The 12,801-nt window shown below is 45.8% G+C and overlaps 1 protein-coding gene across 1 annotated transcript in view; it reads left to right on the plus strand.

The window, feature by feature from the left end:
• The first annotated feature begins 1,669 nt into the window (after nucleotides 1–1,669).
• LOC143933553 (beta-1,4-galactosyltransferase 3-like) overlaps nucleotides 1,670–12,801 on the plus strand; it is a 152,155-nt gene continuing 141,023 nt past the window's right edge. Inside the window, exon 1 of the mRNA XM_077456484.1 lies at nucleotides 1,670–1,852. The gene's annotated coding sequence lies outside the window, so the exon portion shown is untranslated. The remainder of the gene's footprint in view (nucleotides 1,853–12,801) is intronic.

The raw sequence follows: 12,801 nt of genomic DNA on the forward strand, positions 1-12,801 counted from the left end.
ACACTGGAACACCCATCACAGAAACCTTAATCCAATCATCATGGAATGTGTAGATCAGGGGTGCCCAACCTATTGAAGACCACTTAAGCGACTTGGTAACCAGTCATGGGCCTCAATGAGCAGAGCGGGTGGATGACAAATCCGTGTCTACCCTGCATATGCAGAGCAAACACGGATGCAGCCCTCTCTACTCTATGGGCATTCCGATCCACCCAGACAGAAGGGGGGGAATTCCCTTCTGTTTTTAAGTGGATCGGTTTGGAGGTAGACAGGTGTAAATGGACACAAGTCTGTTTACATCTGCCGCTCCATAGAGGTGATTGGAGGGGGGCAATTGGGTCAGCCTGAAAAACAGACAGGCGGACCTGATGGGACCAATCATTTGAAGAGGGCTTAAGGCTGCTTGCACATTGATGCGTTGCTGGTCATGGCACTCCAGTCTTAGTCCGTAGGGTTCAATATTGAGTTGGCCCACCCTTTCCAGCTATAACAGCTTCATCTCCTCTGGGAAGGCCGTCCACGAGGTTTAGGAGTGTGTCTATGGGAACATTTGACCATTCTTCTAGAAGCAGTCTCCACTCTAATTCATCCCAAAGGTGTGGAGGTCAGGCCAGCCAAGTTTCTCCACCCCAAACTTGCTCATCCAGGTCTTTATGGGCCTTGCTTTAAAGTTTCTTTAAGCTTTTTGGAAACCGAATTGTAGGGGAAGATGCATGGCGGCAGATAGTTCTGGGTCTTGTCGGAGAGCCTGCAGTATTCCAGCCAAGGGGGTCCCAGTCTGACTCCTGTCCAGGGCCCCATTTACAAAAAACTGACCCTGCTGCTCCCCTAGTTGCATCTCAAGTGGTCACGTGAGTAGGAAGTGAGATGAAACCTCCTGAATGGGGTCATGGGCAGCAATAGAAACTCTAGAAGATATCTGAGGTCTAAACTATAACTAAAGACAATTTTCTTTAAGTTTTGGATGGAGTGGAGAGGGATTAGAACACCTGTCTGTTTTTTATTGCTTTCCCTGTGAAGGAGATTCACTCTCTCTGCTTGTCTTGTTACTGTTCTTCATTGAAAGTCTCACATTTTGGGTTGTCACCAGAACAGAGCGGAAATTGTTTAATGGGGACAACCAGGGATTGCCTCACTTTCCTCTCACTTCCTGTTTGGCTATGGGACAGGAAGTTCATGGAAATCTCCCCAGCCCAGTGGGACACAGATGGCAAAAATAATCCTGACAGGAGTTATAACCCTCCCTTATTTTATACAAAAATGAAAGAAAAAAAGTTTTGTAATTGGTTCTACTTGAAACAATGGTAGGAATTTGCGTTAAACATCAGAAATCAACATGGCACCCAATAGGCAGAGTTTTTATTGATAATGTTTATTGCCCCCAGGAACGTTATTTACCATCCTTCCAACTTTTGTGCATTTTGCATGTTTTTGTTATTCGTTGTGTATTTCACTTTATTATAACTGATAGGTAACACTTTATTCTTCTTCTACACGTGAATAGTGACAACCCCGGCCGACCCCTCAGTGACCTGGGCTCAGGCTTCCGAAGTCTGTCAGGCGTCACCATGGCAACCGCGGGACGCCTCTCCAGGGCCGCGCGCGCGGAGGGGGGCGACGAAGGAGCGCGTCACAGCCCGTCACGTGACCCCCCGACGGCGGACGGGGCGCGCTTCACGTGACTGAAACCCCCAATCCCCTCCCTCCTCCCAGAAGCCCCCCCTGTCCGGTCCGGACACCGGTGACCCCGCGCAGCACGTGAGAGGGGCGGCCAGCTGTACCCCCTCCCCCACCCCACCCTGGTGAGGGGAGCCCGGAGGAGGGCGGGCCATATAACGGGACAGAGAGTGAGGTGAGTGCGGGGGGCGGGGCTCTGAGCCTGGACCGTATACGGCGCTCTCCTCCACACTGTGTGTATATACTTCCAGAGCCTGTATACTGTGTGTATATATACCCCCGAGCCTGTATACTGTGTATTTATAGTATATAACTCCAGAGCCTGTATACGGTGTGTGTATAAACCTCCATAGCCTGTATACTGTGTGTGTGTATATACCTCCATAGCCTGTATACTGTGTGTGTGTATATACCTCCATAGCCTGTATACTGTGTGTGTGTGTGTATACCTCCAGAGCCTGTATACTGTGTGTGTATATACCTCCAGAGCCTGTATACTGTGTGTGTATACCTTCAGAGCCTGTATACTGTGTATATATACCCCCGAGCCTGTATACTGTGTATGTATAGTATATAACTCCAGAGCCTGTATACTGTGTATATACCTTTAGAGCCTGTACACTCAATATGTAGATCCTGTGTTGTGTACCTGTAGTCTGTATAATGTATGTTATGCCCCCAGAGACGTTACAATACCAGCACAGAGTGTGCACATGTTATATACCTCTAGAGCCTGTATATGCTGGTCATCATATATCGGTGTTATGTTTATTATAACCTGGGGGGGGTGTCTATATTTCATATACTGTATTACATGTTATGGGGGTATAGTCTGTATAATTCATACTCCAGAGCCTGCATAATGTATATATCCTATCCCCCCCAATACATATATATATATATATATATATATATATATATATATATATATATATATATATATATATATATATATATATATATAATGTGTATCCCCCCAATACATCCTATACCCCCCCATTTATGTATCCCCCAATACATCCTATACCCCCCCATGAATTATACCCCCAATACGTATTATACCCCAATACATCCTATACCCCCCATAAATTATATCCCCAATACATATTATACCCCCCAATACATCCTATACCCCCAATACATATTATACCCCCAACACATCCTATACCCCCCATAAATTATGTATCCCCCAATACATCCTATACCCCCCCATAAATTATACCCCCCCATAAATTATACCCCCCAATACATATTATACCCCCCAATACATATTATACCCCCCAATACATCCTATACCCCCCAATACATGCTATACCCCCCATAAGTTATGTATCCCCCAATACATTCTATACCCCCCATAAATTATACCCCCCAATACATCCTATACCCCCAATACATCCTATACCCCCCCAATACATGCTATATACCCCAATACATTCTATACCCCCATACATTGTGTATATACCCCCCGTACATTATACCCCAATACATTCTATACCCCCATACATTATGTATCCCCCAATTTATCCTATACCCCCCATAAATTATATACCCCAATACATCCTATACCCCCATAGATTGTATATACCCCAATACATCCTATACCCCCCATACATTATGTATACCCCCCAACACATCCTATACCCCCCATACATTGTATATATGTCCTATACATTGTATACTTTAATAAGATTCTATCCCCTGATAACCTCCATTACTCGGCTCCTCTGTATATTTCAGTGGACGGATCCTGGGGGGTTGTGTTTTCTCCCTCAGATCTTCCATATTCTATACACAGGAAGGATTTGTAGCGTATTCCTTTTTATTCTGCATGAATATTATTATATCCCAGATTATATGAATCGGGTCTGCAATGTATCCTCCAGATTTGTCTCCCCCCAATCCGTTTTTATCCACTTCTGTTCTGTGATCCCCGATATTGTCCCCCCCCAGTGCTTTATATGGGATCTCATATGTTCTCCCCGCTGTTTGCTCAGTAATATTCTCCTGGGAGTGTCCGCTATGCATACATAGGTGTAGAGAATACCATAAAGAATGTTTATTGATGGAGTGTGGATCAATATGTACTCTTTATGTTACTCTGTATAATCCTTATATTACATACCAAACACTCCCTGAGATGTGATAAAACCGAGCGAACGTCAGAGAGACTCCCACTGCAAATATTCTGAGCAATTGTGATTTTCCATAGAAGCTCTGATGGGGGGAGGGGAGGGGATTCTGTGGCCTTTTGTTGGAATAGATGGTTTCTCAGGTACGCTCTTCTTAGATCCTTTGGCGTCTTTATCAGGAAGTTTTCGATGGGAATGTTTTCTTTCTGGGAATGGGTCATTTTTGCAGAGGCTGATGTCTCCATCCAGAGGAAATATTCAAAGGCTGCGCCTGCCCCCTTGGAAAAGGGGGGGGGGTGTGACGCCACAGTGGGGTGATGGGAGAGATAACATACTGAAGGAATCGCACACAAAGGAATCGCACTTCAGGTTGAATTGTCATATTTGCTCAGAAAAGATTAATGTCCCGGATGTTTGGACTGTTTGCAAGGAGTAGAAAGAGAAAAATGGACTTCTCATGAACTTTGAAATTTTTTTTTTTCGGCATGAAATCTCACCCGGTGTAAAGGATCGTTCACACAGATGTAGGAGAAGTAGCGCAGGATCCCGCATTAAACATTGTCCGTGCAGGGCCGCTGATAAGGCAGTACAGCCAGCCGGCCCTCCTGTACTGGGCCCGGCCCCATCCGTTCAAAAGGGGGGCACCTGCTGAGCTGTACTGTCTTATTGCAGATATGCGCCGATTTCCCCCGCCGCCGGCTTCTCCTCTTCTTCCCCCCTCTGCCTGCACTGGGGGGATTGGTTCTAGCACAGGCACCCCGTCCATCTGTCTGGACCCCCCATGTGTGCCCACCCCCCCCCCCCCCCACACAGTGCCGCCAGCTGACTTCCCCTTTCTCTCCCGCCAGCAGCTGCGGAGATATTTCAAGGTGGAGAGCGGGATAAAGGTAAGATATGTCATTTACTGGCCTCTTCCTTTCCTGAATGAACACACTGAGCGATTGGTACCAATCACTCATGTGTCCATTCATCGCTTAAAGTGATTGTAAAGGCAGAAGGTTTTTTTTTTTTTTTTTTTTTTTTTTATATCTTAATGCATTCTATGCATAGAGCCTTCTGTGTGCAGCAGGCCCCCCTAATACCTATCTGAGCCCCATCTAGATCCAGTGATGTTGTAGGTGTGTCTTGGCTGCCCAGGACTCCCCTCCCTATCGGCTGAGACAGCAGCACAAGGCCATTGGCTCCTGCTGTTGTCTATCAGTCAGTCAGCCAATGAGGAGAGAAAGGGGACGGGGCCGGGCCACGGTTCGGTGTCTGAATGGACACAGGGAGCTGTGGCTTGGCTCAGATGCCCCCATAGCAAGCTGCATGCAGTGGGGGGCACCCAGTAGGAGAGAGGGGCTGGGAGAGCCGAAGAGGGACCTAAGAGGCGGGTCTGGCTGCTCTGTGCAAAGCCCGTACAATAGAGCAGGTAAGTATAACTTGTTTATTATTTTTAACTAAAAAAATAAACAAGACTTTAGTATCACTTTACGCACAGTAAACTGTTTTTCCTATGCTTCAGTTTGTGAATGAGCAGAAAGCCTCAGAGTGCTTCCTATTCATTCATCTGTGCAGCTGAGGTGACAGAGAAAGGGACTGATAAATCTGTGTCCTCAGTCACTTTCGGACAAGGTGGGCCTGTCAGGTAAGCTGTATGGGGCCAGTGATTTCTAACAGCAGTCCTCACTGTATGCATGACAACTAGGGGTGCTTAAAATAATAAATGAATCGATGCATCGCGATTCATCCTTAAAGGATTGAGTAAGGCTGAATCGTAATTGGACTGATGACGTCATTCCAGCGTGACTCTGTCCTCCCCTCCCCTTCCTTCCTTCCTCCCTCCCTCACTTCCTCCTCCTCTCTGACTTTATCTCACTGTACTTGCCCAGGGCAACCGCTCACCAGTGCCTGGATGGATGTTCCGTCTATCACAGGACCCGGTCTAGGAGGCGGAACTTTGTTACAGCGGCCGCTGGAGGAGGGAGGACGAGGACGGGTGTGGGTGCCAGGATTTTCAAATCCATAGCTCTGTGACACAGCGGGAGATGCCCACTGTGTATGATCCATCCAGGCACTGGTGATTCTACATTGGTGGGCCGCCGGGTACACGCACCGGGTCCCGAGCGATGCCGCGGGTGCGTGTGCACGCCCCCTAGGCGGCCGGGAATCAGAGGACGTCATATGACTCCCACCCAGGATGGGAGATCCCATCTGTGGTAGTCATATGACTGTGGGCCAGGGCTGAAGTGGTTAATGGGCACAGTGAGGCTGCATTTTGATGGGCGCTGGTGAGGCTGCACTGATGGGTTTTTGATGAAATTTTGATGGGCAGTAATCGTGATGCATCATGGAATCGAATCGTTGACATGATAATCAAATCAAATAGCGAGTCCAGTGAAGAAGCACGGCTCTAATGACAACACTGACTGTATACTTGGTTACAGGAAAGTTGTACATGTCTGCAAGGGACATACTTGCAGTCTTTGACTCTTGACGTAGAACTTTGACACAGCAAATTTTGGCATCAATCATCAAGGGTTACTCTCGGTCTTCACACCCTGAGTGACATCAGAGCCCCGTGATGTGACAAGTTGAGGCTCCCGTCAAAGAGAAATATGCGTGGCATTCACATAGGGCGTGTCACACCCCGTAGTAACACAAGAAACCCCCCAAAAACCCGAAAAAGTGAAGCAATGACCGTCATAAGGTTTGGATTTTTTTATTTATTTTTTGAATACTTAAATAGGAACTGCCGTCTGCTCACATAATTTATAATAAAAACATCTTTTGCCATTCTGAAGCTTCCCTCCAACCACTTTGCATATTATTTTATATATACTGCGATTCTGCACTTGCCAAATATGCTGCAGAAATCTCCCTCCACTGAGTCTGGGCTACAGCCATTTTAACTGTGGGCAGCTGAAGCTGCTGCTTGTTCACTTCCTGGATTTACACAGAGGTACACTTCCAGCTCTGCAGCTCTCATTGGCCCTCTATATAAACAGTATACGGTCAGCAAGTAGTTAAAACTGTTTCGGTTTTCCGCCAAGTGCATGCTGAATTTTTTGGTTTCAGCCCAGAATTTTCTTTTCGGTGCACCACAAAAAAAAAAAAAAAAAAAAGATGATCGTTATAAAAACCCTGTGTCAGTGGTAAATGGTTTGTCTCGTCGATGTAAACTGATACATTCTGCTGGAGAGTGCGGGTGCTGTTGAAAAACAACAGATTTTTTGGCTGGATCACCAGATGAAAATAGAAGAAAACCTAAAAAATAAAACTAATGCAGACATCCCGTCTAAGAATTGGTAAGCTGCAATATAATAAAGGTTTGATTTTGTTTTGTGTTTTATCATTTTTTTTTTGGACGGTCGTATCCTATTAACCGCTTCCCGACCACCTCACGCGGATATACTGCGGCAGAAGGGCACGTACAGGCAGAATCACGTACCTGTCCATTGCCCTTTAAGAGGCGGGTTGCGGGCGCGAGCCCACTGGGAGCTTCGTGAGTGCGTTTGCGGGTCCTGCCGTCTCGATGCCTGCGGGGATACCCGCGATCTTCTCACGGAGAGGAAGAACAGAGAAATGCTGATGTTAACAAGCATCTCCCTGTTCTGCCGACAGTATCGCTGATCTCTGCTCCCTGTGACCGGGAACGGTGATCAGTGTTGTGTCACACACAGCCCCTCCCCCCCCCCCCCCACAGTTAGAATCACTCCCTAGGACACACTTAACCCCTACAGAGCCACCTAGTGATTAACCCCTTCACTGCCAGTCACATGTACACAGTAATCAATGCATTTTGAATTGCACTGATCGCTATATAAATGTGAATGGTCCCAAAATCACGCCAGAAGTGTCCGACGCGTCCGCCATAATATCGCAGTTACGATAAAAATCACTGAATGCCGCCATTAATGATAAAAGAAAAAAATATATTAATAAAAATGCCATAAAACCACCCCCTATAACTTCTGCGCAAACCAATCAATAAACGTTTATTGCAATTTTTTTTTTACCAAAAATATGTAGAAGAATACGTTTCGAAAACAAAAGTTTTTTTAACCACTTGCTTACTGGGCACTTAAACCCCCCTCAGTCCCAGACCAATTTTCAGCTTTCAGCGCTGATGCACTTTGAATGACAATTGCGCGGGCATACAACACTGTACCCAAATGAAATTTCTATCATTTTTTTCCCACAAATAGAGCTTTCTTTTGGTGGTATTTAGTTACAGCTGGGAGTTTTATTTTTTGCTAAACAAACAAAAAAAGATGCAAAAAAAAAAAAAAAAAAATCATGTTTAATAGTTTGTTATAAAATTTTGCAAACGGGTCATTTTTCTCCTTCATTGAAGTGCGCTGATAAGGCGGCACTGATGGGCTGCATTGGTGGGCACTGATGGGCTGCATTGGTGGGCACTGATGGGCTGCATTGGTGGGCACTGATGGGCTGCATTGGTGGGCACTGATGGGCTGCATTGGTGGGCACTGATGGGCTGCACTGGTGGGCACTGATAGGCATAGTTAAGGCGGCACTAATAGGCACAGATAAGGCGGCACCGATGGGCACAGATAAGGCGGCACTGATGGGCAAAGATGGGCACAGATAAGATGGCACGGATGGGTGGCACGGATAAGTGGCACGGATGGGTGGCACGGATGGGCACTGATAGGTACCACAGATAGATGGGACTGATGGGCACTGATAGGTGGCACTGATAGGTGGCTCTGATAGGTGGCACTGCTGGGCACTGATGGGCGGCACTGCTGGGCACTGATGGGCGGCACTGCTGGGCACTGATGGGCGGCACTGGGGTGCAGCACCTTTGAGGCAGATTGGGTGGCACTGTGGGTGGCACTGTGGGTGGCACTGTGGGGTGGCACTGTGGGTGGCATTGTGGGCACTATGGGCACAGACGGGGGGCACTTACTTTTACTTTGTTATACTTCAGGATGGCACTGGTGGGCACTGGCAGGTGGCATGTGGTGCCTTGCATTGCTGGCCGTGATCGGGACTGATGTCCCGATCACGGCCGCCGGTGATCGGTTTTTTTTTTTTTCTCCTCGCGCTGTCAGCGCGAGGAGGAATAATAGCCGATTACCGGCTCCGTTCTATCACATGATCAGCTGTCATTGGCTGACAGCTGATCACGTGATAAGGGGTCGGGATCGACCCCTTACACAGATCGGTGATCAGGCGAGTCTCACGGACTCGCCGATCACAGAGCGCGCCGCGCGCGCCCCTCAGGGGGCGCGCAGGCCGCTCGTAACCGGGACGACGTCAATAGACGTAGTCCCGGAAATCTAGGTCCGCGCTATTGCCGAATGACGGCACCCAAGTGGTTAATATATTTTTTTGGGGGATATTTATTATAGCAAAAAGTAAAAAAAGCGTTTTTATTTTTTCAAAAATGGTCGCTATTTTTTTTTTATAGCGCAAAAAATAAAAACCACAGAGGGGATCAAATACGACCAAAAGAAAGCTCTATTTGTTGGGGGGGGGGGGGGGGGAAAGGACGTCAATTTTGTTTGGGAGCCGCGTCGCACGAACCGCGCAATTGTCAGTTAAAGCGAAGCAGCGCCGAATCGCAAAAAAAACAAAAAAACAAAGAAAAAACGCTCTGGTCTTTGGCCGGCCAAATGGTCCGGGGCTGAAGTGGTTAAGCAGCACACGATATCTCTTTATCTTGAAGCCCACATGATGTCCGATGATTCTGGCGGTGTGATCGCACCTTTTTTATTTCTCCCCCGTTCTGTGAAATTTCAGCTTCTGTTCCTCTGTAGCACAAATGCCGTGTGGGCGGGGGGAAGATTCTTGCTTTAAAACTTTTCCAAACGCTCGGCCACCTCCCCAATTTTTAATTTTTTTTTTTTTTTTTTGTGTTTTCTCTTTTTACAGCTTATCGTTATCTCTGGGAGAGAGGTACAGCCTGTCCTGCTCCCTTGAGGGTTAAATGTGTGGGATGTGGACTGGGAGGGGGCTGCTCTCCTGCCACGCACAGACTGCTCCAGCCTGCAGCATTGCTCATTGCAATTTTATTATTATTATTTTTTTTTTTAGCTGGCCTTCAGTCAGTTCAGCTTTTTGCACTCCCGTCCAAATTGGTTGCAGGCTGAATTTTATAGGGGCCTCGTATTGGGGACGCTTTACCTCGGCGGAATCTGTTAACTCAGCAAAAAAAAAAAAGAGTGCGAATTATGCAGATGCAGATTTTTCTTTTTTCTTTTCTTTTTTTCTCTTATGGGGTAACTTTGCTAGCAGTGTGCCAGTCACAGGGGCCAGGGCCGGGCCTCTGATTTTTATTTTATTTTCACCTGTCCAGCTTTGCCTGTACTCATTAAAGCGGAGGTCCACCCTAAAGTGGACCTTCCGCTCATTGGAATCCCCCCCCCCCTCCGGCGCCACAATTGGCACCTTTCAGGGGGGAGGGGGGTGCAGGTACCTGTACAGTACAGGTATCTGCACCCACTTCCTGGATAGCTCTCTGCGGAAAGGGGCGTAGATTAGGCCCCTTTCCGAAAGTGCCCCGCTGCCTGCTGGGAAACACACAGATCCCAGAGGCAGCGGGGTCCATCCTCATTGCGCAGCGCGACTCGCGCATGCGCAGTAGGGAACCGAAAAATGAAGCCAAAAGGCGCCACTTCCTGATTCCCATACCCAAGATGGCGGCGGCAGCACCCGAGAGACGATCGAGAGATCGGCTTCGGGTGCCGACATCGCGGGCGCGCTGGACAGGTAAGTGTCCTTATTTTAAAAGTCAGCAGCTGCAGTATTTGTAGCTGCTGGCTTTAAAAAAAAAAAAAAAAAAAAAACGCGGAGTCCCGGCGGACTCCCGCTTTAACATTTAGACACTATGGAGGAGATTTACTAAAACTGGAGAGTGCAAAATCTGGTGCAGCTCTGTATAAAAACCAGTAAAAAAAAACAAAAAATGCTGACGTGTTATTTAAAATAAAAAAATAAAACAAAGAAGCAAAAAAATAAAATAAAAAGGAGACTTTAACGATTCAACACTTTACTTCGGCAGGTTTTACTCCCTTCATGACCAGGCCAGTTTTTGCTATTCGGCACTGCACTACTTTAACTATTGCATGGTCATACAACACAGTACCCAAGCAAAATTTATATCATTTTTTTTTTTAACGCCCCAAAAAAAAGGCTTTCTTTTGGTGGTATGTGGTGTTTGATCACTACTTGGGTATTTTTTTTTTAAATTTTTTTTTTTTTTAACCACTTAAGAACCGGGCCATTATTTTTTTATTTTTTGTTTGCAAGTTAAAAAGTTTTTTTTTTTGCTAGAAAATTAGTTAGAACCAGCAAACATTATACTTTTTTTTTTCTAACACCCTAGACCAGTGATGGGGAACCTTGGTACCCCAGATGTTTTGGAACTACATTTCCCATGATGCTCATGCACTGTGCAATGTAGCTAAGCATCATGGGAAATGTAGTTCCAAAACATCTGGGGTGCCAAGGTTTGCCATCACTGCTCTAGGGTGTTAGAAAAAAATGTATAATGTTTGGTGGTTCTAAGTAATTTTCTAGCAAAAAAAAAAACTTTTTAACTTGTAAACAAAAAAATAAAAATAAACAAAAGAGGCCCGGACCGGGCCTCTTTTTTGTTTATTTTTATTTTTTTGTCTTTTTGGCATCTGGGGTGCCAAGGTTAAGTGGTTAAAAAAGTAAAACAAAAAATTTTGGGGGGAAAAAAGACACTTTTTTGAATTAAAAAAATAAGACAACAGTAAAGTTGGCCCAATTTTTTTTTTTTTTATATTGTGAAAGATAATGTTACGCCGAGTAAATTGATACCCGACATGTCACGCTTCAAAATTGCGCCCGCTCGTGGAATGGCATCAAACTTTTACCCTTAAAAATCTCCATAGGCGAAGTTAAAAATAATCTACAGGTTGCATGTTTTGCATTACAGAGATCTAGGGCTAGAATAATTTCTCTTGTTCTACCGATCACGGCGATACCTCACATGTGTGGTTTAAACGCCGTTTTCATATGTGGGCGCTACTCATGTATGCGTGCGTTTAAAAAAAAAAAAAAAGTATTTCCTTTTTTTTTTTACCATTTTTATTTTTTTATTTTTACACTGTTCTTTTAATAAAAAAAAAATTCACTTTTATTCCTGTTACAAGGCATGTAAACATCCCTTGTAATAGAAAAAAAGCATGACGGGTCCTCTTAAATATGAGATCTGGGGGGTCAAAAAGACATCAGATCTCATATTTACATTAAAATGCAATACATTTTTATTTTTTATTTTTTTAAATGTCCTTTAAGAGTTATGGACTGAAGTGACGTTTTGATGTCGCTTCCGCCCTGCAATGGTATGGTCAACGGATCCAGTCGTCTCCGCCGCTGCCGACGGCTCTGGTAAGTGGCTGGAGGGGGGGCCTTTCTCCCGCCGCCGATAAAAGTGATCTTGTGGCGAATCCACCGCAGAGACCACTTTTATCTTGAACCGGGCCGCCCACTGAGGAAGAGGATACCGGGGTTAGCTAGCTGCTGCTACAACAACGATATTCCTCTTCAAAGTACCGACGTATAACGATGGTGGGCGGTCCGGAAGTGGTTAAACGCAAAACCATTGCTTCAGTTTGCATGTGGCAATGACGTCATCACATGCAAATACAGGGGATATCTTCTAATCCGTGCAGGTTTAGGAGATATCTGGGGTAGCTACAGGTAAGCCTAATTAAAGCATATAAAAAGCAAATCACAGTAAAATCACGATAAGAAAACCACGAAAAGCAAACTGCAAAGGTGTGAATTGAGCCTAAGGCCTAGCTTACATTGCTTGCTACAGTTTCTATCTGTGGTGGATCACTTTTCAGATAGTCAAGTCGGCTTTTATGTTGCCTACTCCGTGCCTGTTTTAACCATTTAAAAGCCTGCATAACTGGGTCAATTGAATGGGTCTCATTGGACAGGGTTGGCACGGGGTACATTTTTTTTTTTTACAGTGGCATGTGCGCAACCCCATCCAGCTTCAATGGGT

The sequence above is a fragment of the Lithobates pipiens genome, unplaced genomic scaffold (genome assembly GCF_037356315.1).
Source record: "Lithobates pipiens isolate NorthernLeopardFrog02 unplaced genomic scaffold, aLitPip1_a1.2 Scaffold_27, whole genome shotgun sequence".
Taxonomy (NCBI): Eukaryota; Metazoa; Chordata; class Amphibia; order Anura; family Ranidae; genus Lithobates; species Lithobates pipiens.